This window comes from Lepidothrix coronata, unplaced genomic scaffold (assembly GCF_001604755.1).
Source record: "Lepidothrix coronata isolate B3197 unplaced genomic scaffold, Lepidothrix_coronata-1.0 Scaffold70, whole genome shotgun sequence".
Classification (NCBI taxonomy): Eukaryota; Metazoa; Chordata; class Aves; order Passeriformes; family Pipridae; genus Lepidothrix; species Lepidothrix coronata.
Window position 1 is genome coordinate 3,421,273 of NW_016690250.1, and position 14,574 is coordinate 3,435,846.

Below are 14,574 nucleotides of genomic sequence, written 5' to 3' on the forward strand. Positions count from 1 at the left end.
ATTTTGCTATGCCTCTTACTGAGACATCTACTACTTCACAGGTAACAACAAAGTTTTATAAGGTTTAATACCCTGTATTTTAGATGGAAAATTATAGCAACAAATATTTAGATCATATTTATTGCTGAAAAAATCTATATTGGGTATTACTACTTTCTTGACATCTAGCTTCTTGAAAATTATTTCATTGAATGTTCACAACTGCCTGCATTCCTTATGTACTTCCTTCTAATTATAGGTACAATCCTTCTTTTATTCTAGTCTTCTAGTACTGTTTCCATAGTTTCTAAAAGAATATTCACATATTTTCGAGATACTCAATTGTGAATTTCACCAGACAGAACTGATTTAAAAATATCTAATTTATGTAAGCATTCTCTAACTGCTATTTTTCTATTTTACCACTATGTTCTTGATACTGCTAGTCAGCTAATCACAGATGACTAATTTTGTGAAGACTGAATTAAAAAGACGTTAAACATACTGTCTCCTCAGCACAAGCTTTTCTTTTCTGCTGAATAGCAAAATGACTTGTCTGCCTTTTCTGGAAATATTTGTAAAGAAGCCATTTCTATATTACCACATCATGGGATTTTTTGAAATACATTTCCCTCATCATTCATCATATGACTTAACAAAGTTTATTTAATTCTTTTATAATAGTCATCTCTACAGCTCAGATTTTCAGTACTTCTCCATTATGCAGGATTTTGCAGTACAGCCCACCTGATCTCTCATGACCATCCTAGCTTTATGCCGCTTGAAATAGTTTGTGCCCTTGTTGTTGATAAAGAACCCCCAACTGCTCTAAAATATTTTTCCATGTATTTTCCATAGAAACTTCTTCACTGGTTCTATTACTTTGTGAATTTTGCTCTTGTAAAATCTTTTTTTATTTCCTCTTCCCCCTTTCTGACTCCATGTGATTCTCGCCATCTCTGTTGTTGTAGTGGTTTGGTTTAGGCCTCTTCCTGGCAACTAGGTCAAAACTAAGGAAGTATCCATAACCCAGTATTCCATTCTAATTTTTAAATTTTTTTTTTAATGGCCAGTCTTCGCGATCGAAGATTTGGGAAAGGTCATTAACCCTTCGAGCCTGCGCAGTGGATTTTTTTTTTTTTTTTTTAGGGGAGACACAGCGTGCGCTGAACTGAGCCCACCCTTTAATCCTGAGGTTCATCTGCCGGGGCCGAGCAAGCTTGGACAGTGGCAGTGAGGGTCTCAGGACATAGGTTTGTTTAGAGTGACCTTCTCTTAGATGGATTGCCTCACAGGGCTGACGAGCTCCATCTGCCCGGGGGGCTGGGAATCGAACCCGGGTCGCAGCGGTGAGAGTCCTGCACCCTAACCACTAGACCACCAGGGGCCCCATATTCCATTCTATTCTTTACGTAAACAGAGGTATAAATAGAAGGGGGAAGGAAGTTGTAGGGTCAGATCTCTTCTGGGGGGGTTGGAGAAAGAAGCAACCTCACCGAGCTCCTTGTGGAAGTGTAGGCCTGTGGATTTTCCGAGAGGCTGTTGTTTTTCCCGATTCGAAAGGAGAGATTTGGTGGTGTGACTCCTGCTTTTCTTAATGAAAATATTAAGATTTTGGTTTGATAGTTCTTTATTGGTTGTGTATATCTGGTTTTTTCTTCCTGTTTTTTTTTCTTTAAGGTGTTGGGGTTCTCTTTTTTTATATGTAAATAGTTTTTGTAACTGTATATAATTTTAAAAAATATATATACTGCTTTAGTTCTGTTATTTTGGTCTTTGGGGTGTTTTTTTTCTTCCCCTTCTTTCCCTGTATTCATAAAAAGGGAGAGAGGCTTTTTTACACTGTGGTCTTGGGCACACGGTGGGGAGCCAAGTCAAAACCACCACAGCTGTGTTCTGCTTTCACATTCTCACCAAGAGAATAAATAGAATAATGCCAGAAAGGAAACATTTCTGAGATTCGGTCCACACATTGACCTTAAATAAACTATCCTCGGTGAAAAGTCGTTGCAGGGCCAAGATCCAATGTCTCTCACTATAGCTAGAACACCAGTCTAAAATTATCCTTTTGACATCTGTATCTAGGTTTTCGTCATAGAAGCATAGTCTCTGCACCTCCATTAAAGCAAGGAATTTAATTTGTTGTTTCAAGTTTACCAGCTTCTCTAGGGTTTTTTCCATATCCTATAAAGATCAAATTTTCTATTTCATTTTAAAAGAAAGTTTTTCTAGCAAAATATAAACACTTTCTTCAAAGTGTGACTTAGTTTTTTTTCCCTGAAATTTGAACTAAAAATAGAAACATTTTTGTAAGATTCAAGAGCTGGGGCTTTTGCATTTGAAATTATCTCACAAGAAGAAATTATATTATCAACAGACTTTCAGTTTTTAAAATGGAAATAGACTAATAGAAAAAACATTGCATTTTCTTGAAGGTTGAGTTTCAGCTAAAATTACATGACAGTTTTCTCCATGGTTTCACAATTCATAATTGTATTGTAAAAGTAGTCACTAGTGACAAAGTGTAAATGGTAAAGAATATCTCTTTATCTGAGGATTAAAGTAAGTGCTTATACACACATATTCACTCTGCCTGACCGAAGAGATTTTTTCCTCTTTTTCTATCTCCCCTTCTTTCCCAAAAATAATTAATAAACCTAAATAATAATTTATTTTTTTTTCACAGTTCGGTCACACAAAGCACTTTTTCCCTACTTTTTCAGAACCAAAATTAAATTTTATCTAAGTGGGTGAAAAACTCATTCTAGTCAAGACACTGGAAATTTCTATCAACTGTGTCCAAATCTAGGAGATGTGCACACTGACAGCAAAGATCACCCTTGAGGGTATTTAGAAGAAAATCTGTCATCTGTAAAACTGAAATGATAACAACCATTAGCTACCAGGGATGTATTTCTTGTCAATTTCCTGAAAGACAAAATACATTTACTAAAAAGAAAAAATGTGACTTTCATATTAAAAAAAACAAACACACGGGAAAACCACCACCACCAACAACATAAAAACAACCAACCAACCAACAAACAAAACCCCCACAGATAAAAGAGAAAAAGAACCACCTCCTACCCCAAAAAAGGGCATTTTTATATATACAATGAAGTCCCATTTAATACTAATTTCTGCTTTTTTTTTTCTTCTTATTCTAGTATGGTAACAGACAACATTAAACATTGAATGAAATAGTGGTCATTTCTATCCAAAGGAATTATCTTAAAATATATCACTAAGCAAGTACAATATATATGTGTGTTTACACTTATATAATTTATATTATGGAAATAATGCTCAGTGTAGCATTCTTTATTCATGTCTGAACTTTTATTTTAATTGTGTAAGGCAGAAATTCCAACTCACTCCAGGAGACATTGCACACAAAAAAAAGGAATGTTGTCCCTTCCCCAAATTGCTTATAGTACACAACTATTAACAGGCAGATGTTTCAAATATCTTGAAGCACAAGACAGGTAGGAGGTATTTACAAATATTATGATTGGTAGTCACAGAGCATCAGCAGGATTGTTTAAAACATGGATTGATTGAATAAGAAAGCTCCAGGGACTGTGAGAATCCTAAAGGATAGCAACATAGTGCAACTTCTTTTGAACAAAAACTCTAGAGGGGTAGGAATGGAAATTAGTTTTCCTCATAAGAGATACTCCTTTGGGGAGGCAGGGCAGGAAAGTCCTGTGTTAGTGCCTGCATTAAGTCTTGAAGAACATTTATTTTCCTTTCCCTGAAAAGTAACTGAAGCAAGAGATGCCTCAAAGCTTATTTTTGCATAGAAAAGGGTAAAGTGAAGATCTTGAGAAACTTTCAATGAGGCCAATGTGAAAACCACAGACACATGACTATGGCAAGACTTTAGTCTTCAAAAGGTTTTCATAAGTTGTGGGGTAGACTAGAATACTTCAGGTATATGAAGCAACAAGCAGGTTTTACAAAATTGAATCAGAATATATTACTAAACTAAACCCAAGAAGATATCATGATCAGTGGCTGCTGCTTTTTTTTTCTTAGCTGTTGGGAGTCACAACAGAAAGTAGTCCAGCAAGTACCTGGAGTACCTACCTGAGTATTTAGGTGGGTGCATGTGCACTTTAATAACACAAGAGACTTTGAAGTAACAATATCATGCAAAAGGAAAAATATAGGTTGTTCATTATGAAAATAACACTGGTAAGATAGGATATTTAGTTGTCATGTGTCATGAAATTTTTTAAAAGTGCATTAATTTGCAGGAAGCCTTGTAAAAATCTCATGTGTGCTCGTGCCTGTGTTGCTACATAACCATTTCTACAAGCTTGAAAAAAGCCAGAAAAATCCCCAAGAATAACTAATACACAGGTCCATAAATGTAAATGAACTCTGCATTTGAATATTAGTTGCAAAAAATAAAAAATGTTATTAGATGTTCTATGTTCTTTTACTTCTGCACTATATAGAACAACAAATGAAGATTTATTATAATGAGGTTTATAAACTTTTGGCGTGGCTTTATTCCACTATGCACAAGGTATGAGCCATTTCTGACTATGAAAATTGAACAAGACCAGTTCAATTTTTCATGTCTGTGAAAAGAACTATCCATTGAGCCAAATTTCCTCAGCACCCAGGAGAAAAATCAGCAAGGGTAAGGACTGTGTTTGCTGAAAATGCTTTTAACAGTTAGTCTGACGGTTGTGTTAATGTTTGTCTGGACCAAACCAGCCTAAACTATTTGCCAGGGTAGCTCAACATGAGAATTACAACAGCAGTGTAGAATGAAAATAAGTTTCACAGGAGAAAAAAAATACATATTAAGGAGTAAACTCAAACACCTGTGCATATGTTCTTCAAAACATATGATGTATTTAACTCCAAACCAAACATACAGTTCCTGTCAGAAATGTTTGAAATATCAGAAAACCTTTAGGGTTGATCAATATTTTGATGACACTGACCCAGAGAGACTACAATAGATACACATTTTCTAAAAAACACCTATTGCTCTTACTAACCTAAATAACTTGGAATGTCTTTTGCATTTATTGACAATCAGCTTGAAAAGAATCCAAAATGGAATATATGTTTATAAACCTTGCTAATATCAAGGAATTTATAAGTCCCATTGTTCTGCTGAAGTTTATCTACTCAGCTAAAACACTCTGAGTCATGGAACTTATAAACTACATTAGAGCAGTACTCAATTCCAATATTTAAGCTGTACTAGGTTTTATTAAATTCTACATTTAATAAATGTACATTCCATTCAAGTGAAGAGTTCAATCTTTAGGAAACAATCACTGCCTCCAAACATCTTGATATATGTTGCCAATTAGAGTTCTTCAAAACAGCGCGATTATCAGTGAGACAATACTTTAATGGTTATTATCATTCTTTCCAGCTGGATTTGACAACTAATAAACCTCAAATAAGATATGCTTAACTGTAAGCATGACTGTGAATGTTGCACATGGTATTGGTTCTTCTGACCTAAAGACATGATGTAACAAACACATGTAAAATGACAGCCATCCCTTACCTCCCTCTTCAAAACAAATTATAGAATACTTAGGGTTGTTCAAAACTGCCACAAATTCTCCACCAATATGGATTTAATATAATCTTATTACTAAATTAAATGCTAATTTGTGAGCAAATTAGAAAATTGCATTCATTCACTTGAATATTGAAATAAAATTGTAATTGGTTACACTTTCAAATTTTCATTGTGTCACAGGTTTTTTATGCTCATTAAGGATATATATGGAGGGGATATATATGTATATTGGGGAAAAAATACATGCTATCTTTTACCAAAACATATCCTTTATTAATCTATATCACTTGATTATTTATATAGAAGAAAATTTAGCAGTGAAAAATTAAACTGATGTGGAACTATCATCTTTTCTTTCACTGAAAATCAAAAAGAACTGAAGCCTCAACTACACAAAGTGGAGATTTTCAGCATTTCCATATTAGCAATCCATTATTCTATATAATGTGCATATTGAGAAATATTCACTAATTGCATCTATGAATAATTTAAAATTTTAAACAATTTCAAGCTTTTGTAATTTGATAAACCACAGGTCGTGATAAAAAGACTTAGTTAGCTAGGTACCCAGGTACAACTTACCATAGAAGGCCGAGTTCTAACCTACCAACATTTTAAAGAGTTTTATAACAAGTGAGATACAACACCTTCTTTTGAACTGTTTTATTTATGACAAAAAAATATTTTTAATTGTCTCCTAGTTTACATTAGAAAACATTATAAGCTGCCTCCAGTTGTTGTAGAGCAACTCTTACAGGTGAGCCTCTATGAGATTCTATGAATTTAGAGCATCTTTCACAACTCGGTGTTAAAATAGGAGGATAGCCTCTTAAAGCTATAAAAAAGATCATGATATCATGGACATTCAGTGAAAATTAGTTTCTTTCTCCACATTTTAACTTACACTTGCACCACCTTTTTTTTAGTTTTCAAATGCATTGATAAGGTTCCATGTAATTTTCCTCATTGTATTTCCTGTTTTATTATTGTCCCTGCATATTTTTTTTGTGTGTATATTCATTATATACTAACACAAATAAAGAAAAAGTCTATTGCAGAAAAGTATAAAACATTTTTTCACTCTAATGCTATATTTAAGGTGTTGACATAAAACTTTATAAGATACTCATAAATGCCACCACTATTTTATAGCAAGATGTATAAAGAATGTGTGTCATGAACAGATTTATCTCAAAGAATGCTAACCACCTCTGACTTTGCTGAAATTTAGAGAAAAAGGATAATAAAACTTTGCTGAGATAACATATTATTTAAAGACATGAACAGTTTCTAAAGAAAACAAAAATCTTTTGATTTTGGAAAAGAATAAGTGCATTGGGTTTATTTGCACTTCAGTTAATTTTGTTACAATGTAGAAAGCCTGATCCACTCAGAATTTTCTATCCAAATAATGGACTTCAATTCTCACTGTGGAAGAGAGGTGCCATTCAAAGTTGATATATGAAAAACCAACATTTGTCAGTTTATATCTGACTGTCAGTAACACATGTTATTCCAATGAGAGGAAACTTTGTCTGAGGAAGGAAAATTCTAAGCCTGTTAGAGGACAATTTTTTTTAACAGCAAATGGAAAATCATTTACCGTTGTTTAAGATTTTTTATTTGTGGTATTTCAGTTATAACAGCAGGGTTTAGCAGAATGTGTTTCTATTTTACTTTTGCTAGTAGAGTATAGAAATAGTAAGGAACAAATCATGCAAAAGGAAAGAGGAACAAAATGGTAAGGGATCATAACTGCTGTAGTTTATCATAACTAGTAGTTCATACCAGTTGATTTGTAACTGAAACCAGTTTTAAACCCTTTATATAACGAAGAGAAAGAGCCCACAAGAAATCTTGAAAATATGCTGAATTTAACTACTGGATTTAAGGCAAATGGCCAGACAACACAGTCCTAAATGTTAAGCAATCTGTATATAGAGTTCGTAAATTTGCACTTTTTGTCTAAACACTAAGAAATATTCCCTTCCTAGACCTAGATGTTTCTGAAATAGTTTATGAGCATGACTAAGTTGAATTGTCAAGTTAATAACCATGTCTCCCTGCCATCTTTTGCAAAGAAAAGCTAATTCTGACAACTCAGTGGCATGAATGGACCCAAGAGTCCCACTGCCTAGGCAGGATGATAAGAAAACAAATCAGCTCCTTATTTGTTTTTTCTTTGTCTGTCTTTTATTTACAATATAAGTATTTATCTTTGCAGATGTAGTCAGCAAGGGTGTTTTTAAAAGACTATAGCTCCCATTAGAATCATAGGATCATGGAATCACTAAGTGCCACGTCCAGTCATTTCTTGAACACTCCAGGGATGTTGAATCCACCACCTCTCTGAGCAGCTTGATTCAATGCTTAACCATCCTTTCAGTGAAAAAATTCTTCCTGATGTCCAACTAGAATCAGCCTTGGTGCAGCTTGAAGTTATGTCCTCTCATCCTGTCACTAGTTGCCTGGGAGAAGAGGCCAACCCCCCTTGCTATAACCTCCTTACACTCAGTTGTAGAGAGTGATAAGGTCTCCCCTGAGGCTCCTTTTCTCCAGGCTAAACACCTCCAGCCTCCTCACCCGCTCCTCATAAGACTTACTCTGTAGACCCTTCACCACCTTGGTTACCCGTCTCTGGACTCGCTCCAGCACATCAATGTCTTTCTTGCAGTTAGGGACCCAGAACTGGAGTACAGCAGCACCTCCCATTTGTCATATCGGGAAAGGTATTGCATGGGTGAAACGACAGACATTGAGCAAGACTTCCACCTTAGTCACAGAAGCAGTGTTTGTTTGAATAAATTTCATACTTTTAAACTAACATATGCAGAGAAAACAGTTACACATTCCACGCTTGCAAGACTGGAGGGATTCTGAAGGCAATTTTTATGTTGCTCCAGTTATTATTATTACTATTATAATAATAATTATTTACATCCTTCACAATACTTTATAAGAAGCAGGCATTTAACTTGTCCTTTTCAGTTTTTAACTTTTCTACTTGGTCATATGATTGAATACGTGGTCATATTAAATACATGTTTTAGAATTTACCTTTTCCTATTAAAATTTTAGAAGAAAAGTTTAGTTTAAAATTTCTGTTACCTACTTTTGTACTCCCTTCTCACTGATACAATAAATCTGTTCACTCAGGTTGTTGCATTAATAAATCCAGTCAAGAAGATGTGAAACAAAACATTGAAATGCATCTGAAATGCTGTTTTTAGAACAACCTTATCTAAAGTCACTGACTATTTTTGTTGTTTGTTTATTTATTTTTTTTCCGTTTGAAAAACCCATATCTGTTCTGCCCTCTCTTTTTGGAAGGAACAAAAACAGTCTTCCATAAGCAAAATTTGTCCTAATCACTTATTTTTAATTCCACAGGGAACTTCTAGAGCAAAGACACTACAAAAAATTTGGACTGAGCAACAGTGGATTGTAGCTTCAGCACCAGAAACACAATTTTTAAAAATACAAACATGATGGGCTAGGTTAGGAAGCAAAGTACCTTCAGCTGAGACTGCAGAAGCATGTGAATATAGCTTTCTAAATAGGGCAAAAGTCAACAAGATATTGGTGTTTATTAAATGAGTCTTGTAGAAAGTCCCATAGATAGATGGCTACAAGTGATGGGGAGATACTGCCCCACTGGGCAGAGAAAGGAATTGGTTTAAATAGCACATGTAGAAAACTACGACCTTATATATGGTTTGAATACACTAAGTTGTGAGAATCTCATATCTCAAGTGCTGAACTTTTCAGTAACTTGGGATTTCATTAGAGCGTTCTCTCACAATTTTTTTTCCCTGAAGCTATTCGAGCAATGAAAGGTAATAAACAATTTTGGTTACAAGCTAGCTGTATTCCAGTTCTCGGACTCATTTTTCAGAGGTGATGTGGATTAGTACTATGTAGAATATAGGAATCTTTTATCCAAAGTCTTTTAAATAAACCTTTGCTAGATAGGGACTTTACAACAGTTTTGGATATCAATATCCCTTAGTTGATTCTCAGGGATCCTTCCCCAAGAGTTCTGAGCATTCACTTTTGGCTGGTTTTACTAACACTATTTTTCTGTACACTGGACATTCCTCACTAGGATCCAGGCAGGTGGTGTTTAAGGACTCTATAGAGTCATATAGATATGGTAGTTCTATTATAGATATGATGGTTCTATTAACTATAGAAAAGCATTTTAATATGGAAATTTTGAAGGAGTCCATTAGTTTCAACAGGGCAAAGCGAATCTGTGTTTTAAATGTTAAAATCTTGAATGAAAAGCATATTGATTTTTCAGGTATGAAAAAGTTTATGCTGACAGGTTTATGAAGCAATATGCTATATATATATATATATATATAAAACATGCATTTGTGTCTACATGGTGTTGAAAAAATGGAAGTTGCAGTAATTAATTATCTGTTTCAGTTGAATGTGCTTTCTACTGAGAACATCTCATGCTGTTTTATAGTACTTAATAAAATCTAATCCATTAGATGATGTGATAGAATCTTGTAATATATACTGACTGCAGGCCCCCTTTGGTTCTAAAGCCAATTTATATGTAGATGATACTCATTTTAAATCTCCTCCAAAATAATTTCGTTTACACTTTCAAATAGTGCAAATTAAATACTTCTTGCAGGCCAACATCAAGTTCACTAAATCTTTTCATTGTGCAGTACATGTAAGATAAAAGATAATGAAGCTGAAAAGAAAAAGGGTTCATTTTTTCAAGGCACAAGCTAAAACAGCTCAATGTTCATTAATTTAAAGACAAAACAAGAAATAGGACAGCTAGGATGTAAATTTGGGATTTGTTCTGAAAGTTCATTGGTAGGACATGTGGAAATACAAATTAATAAATAAATCAAATGGGAAATTTTCTGGAAAATAAAGTAAGCAGAAAAACACTAAATGCCTTCGTTTTCCTCACCAAGGGTGGATCTGTCTAAACCAGAATTGATTCTAAAAAGGATTTTTGCTTAAAAAGAAATTTGATATCATTAAAATATTGCTTCATTGCCCTTTTACCCTACTGTTTGAATGGTATACGTACTTTGTAAATTTTTAAATGTTTGTCCTTTGCAATTATAAATATAGTAAAATTGGAGAATAAAAATAAATAAATTTAAATTTAAAAAATATTTGTATGCAAATAGTATTCATTAAGCAGCTGAAAAGGAAAAAAAAAAAAACACAATCAAGAAATCCTCAAGTGAATCTTAATAATTACAGGACTGAAAAGCCACTTCACACACAACTGTGTGAAAAAATCACACATCATTAATTTGATTAATACAAACTTTACTGATGACAAGCAGAAAAAATTAAAAAGAATGAATCCTACACCTCTTAGTTAAATTTTATTTTTCTCTTTAAAAGTGACTAACTTGACGTTGTCTTTTAACTTATAAAAATAAACAGTGTTCTAGGGATCCTATACAAACAATCACTACATATCACAATTTTGACCATTGATGGCTTTTGCAGTTGAATTCAATACCAGAAGAAAAGGTCAGAAATCACAGTCCCCTATCTAGCACAAAGGAGTCCTTTAAAATGTTCTATATCCTTCTACATTTGCAGAAGTTGTCTTTACATGGTATATTATTCACATGGCCCTCAAAAGTCTTTTTTTATGAATAGTCTAAAACAGAGAAAAAACAGGGATTTGGTCCTCAAAATTGAGAGTTGAAACTTAGGAGCTATTCCCCTATGCTTGTAAATACCGAGAAGACAGTAAAAGAAAAGAAAACATTTTGATTTCTGTTTCAAATTTCACACACAAAATGCTTTTAAAAATTAGAATTCGGGATAAATTAGTCACATAATTGAAACAGGAATTTTTTTAGTATAATTATTTTTTATTTATGTCGAAATTATAATTATCATGCAGTCTTCCTAAAATTTTTCTGCACCCAAGAACACAATTCTCAGAGAAAAATATTTTGCTTAAGATACATCTAACACAATGCTATACCCTTGGGGACACTAACTTACGCATAACTATATAGGAATTAAGCTGGCAACATTTTAAGAAGTACAATCAAAACTAAAGATTCCTATACTGCTGCCCAAGTGTCAGGAGGCAGTCATAATATTAGCACAGGTCTTTCTGAGGTATTCATCTCATATTTCAACATTTTAAAATTTGACAACTGAGCTTATCTTAGTTATCCTAAACTCCTTTGTAGCTGAGAGGGAGAGAGAACAGCTTGTGTTTAGAGTAAGAAATTTGCTATAAAGATGGAGTTTCCAGCATAAAAATATAGCAAGTCTGCCTACTGTCAAGAAAAACTTCCCTTGACTGGAAAGCAAAGCACCCATTTATCTAGCACTTGATAACGGCAATATAAGTAATAGAAGACAAACTTACAGCACCTGTGAGGGAAGAGCTAGATTTGTCTCTAGATACTGATAGTACAATCTACTTCTGTCTCTTTATCTCCCCTGATTCACTTAGAAATTCCTAAACCTTTTTTTTATTATCTTTTTTATTTGTAGTTCTTCATTGGACCCTTTCATGTAAAACAATTATCCCAAAGCCATTCTGAGGCATGTGCCTGTGAAGTGAAAGAGAAATTGGTCAAAAAACTTTTCTCAGAGCTTATTTATGAACAGACATAGCCAGATTAATTGCATTACTGCTTAATGGAACACATATTCAATTATTTTTGCAATGGTGCTTTGATTAAATGAACTCTCCACAGCCAATTTAAATGTCAGAAGAATGGGATTGAAACTAGACATTTTTAACTACAAATTAAAGTCCATAGATCTTTTTTCTCTGTTCCTATTTAAAAAGTAGAAAACTGAATTTTCACGTTTGTGAGATAGTTATAAAGTAGGTTATCTGCAAGCTTGTTTTATGAATTGTGATGTAATTCAAGGGCTTCTCTCCACAGACGAATAGTTGCAGTAATATCTAGATCATTACGCATTACTTTTTTCCTGTTGGTAAGTCCTTTCAAACATACAGAAATTCTGACATACATTCTAACTCTTGCTTTTAAATAGCAAAATTGAATGAAATAATGAAATTGGAAATATGTTATGAACTTTTAAATATTTTGAAAAAAATAATTTCCTGTATAAAATATGTTACCTGTTGTTACAAATAAAATCAGTCTGGGCTATTTCTATGTTTTCCATGTATTACTTAAATTTTCCAGAATTTTTAAATATTTACAATTTCTCACAAGATTATGAAAATAATGCAAAAAACCCCAAATTAACTTCATGAAGCTGATTCAGCTTCATGCCAGAAAGAGGTGGCAGTAGAGATATGAGGCCAGATTGTTTGCTTCTATCAGTATTAGAATAGCTCAGCTGATGACAGTAAATATGTGGTACAAGTTCCACAGTTAAGATTTTGGGTCTCATGAGCTGTTCAGAAAATAACTCTGACGTTGAGCTAACTTTGTCTTCTTCTCTGCTTCCTTTGTTAAACAAAGCCACCTATTTGCTCTAATTCTACCATGGCATCTCCACTGACTTCTGTTGTGAGCTCGAGTGATTTCAGTTCTATCAAGTATAACAGAGTAACTTGAATGAATAAAAAAAGGTTTTTGTAGTATTTCCAAGAAATAAGAATGTTAATTTATTACTAAATTAATAGAGCAGCATCTCAGCATCACATCTATAGATGTGTAAAAATTATTTAGAAAGAGGTTCAGATTACATGTCTTTACACACATCTAAAAGTTTAATGTAATATATTGGGGTTTAGCTGTTAAAGGATGACTCAGAGGTGCCGTAGCTTTACCACTGTAACTATGCATTTTTTCACACATTACAAAACCATTAGATTTAATAGTTCAGACTAAGGGCCCAGATTTTGGTCTAAATCAAATAGTCTCAAATATTGGCCCAAGGTTTATTTGGAAAGAAGAGCAAGAACATGGCACTGAATGAGTTCAGTGACTACTCTCCCATTTCCTGGCTATTTCTTGTTCTTTGGATCTTCTAAGGTGTCCCAGTTTGCTGAAACACTAATCCTCAGTTCTTTCTCTTCCAAGCTTTGCTTGCACTATTTACACTTAAAAGGAAAAAGAAAATTCTTTTAGCTCCACAATTCTACCAGTCTCATATGTGATGTCATTTTCTTTTGTTCCTTTTTAACCTGACAGCTGGCAAATATAGTTGATGTTGCCTAGGGCTTACGCTGGAAGACAACGAACAGTTACTGCTACTCACCCTACATCACGCATGATTTTGTAGTGTCATATTCATTCTCTCTCTCAAAAATTATCTATTCATCAAGAAGTCATATTTTGATATATAACTGGGTTTTCTACCTTCAGTCAATCCTTTTTTTTTGCATCAGTTAAAATGAAAGAGGATCCCGCATAAGACATATGTTTCATGCACTACACAAGAAATTTTACTATTAATGAATAAAGTTGATCTTAGTTTTTCCTTTCAAATATTATTCCATTTCCAGTTTCTTGTAACTGCAGTAGAGAAGTTACCCTTTACACCACAGATCGCTTACTTCAAGCAGTAACACAAATTTCAGTTCTATCTTTGGATTAAGCACTCAGTTAGCCAAGAGGAGCAAAACTGAAAGGAGACAATACATTTCTTTCCTGAGACCAAAAATATGAACTTGTTTCATTTATGACAAAATGTAGGAAAAATATTGAAAGATTCAGTTCAAAAAGGAGGGAAAAACCCCACAGACACTGAACACTATTAGAACTTCTGGTGGTAGATGATATAACAATTGTCCTTTGAAAACACTATATACCTTTCTTAATAAACATCAAACTTATGTGAAACTGATACATTTTAGAAAAAGCATAAATATTTGTGTACCTGAGGAATTGCTTGAATAGTCTAAGGAAAGCTTCTGCTAGCATACTTCCTATGGAACTATTAATGACTCAAATTTGGGGGTCTGGTACACCTCAATGTATTTCCCACTTTGAAGAAAGGTCTTCACAATTGGTAAATGACTTTTTTTTTTTCCTCTTATATTACATTCATCCTTACTACTGTTTCCAGCTCTGGCTAATATATACCCT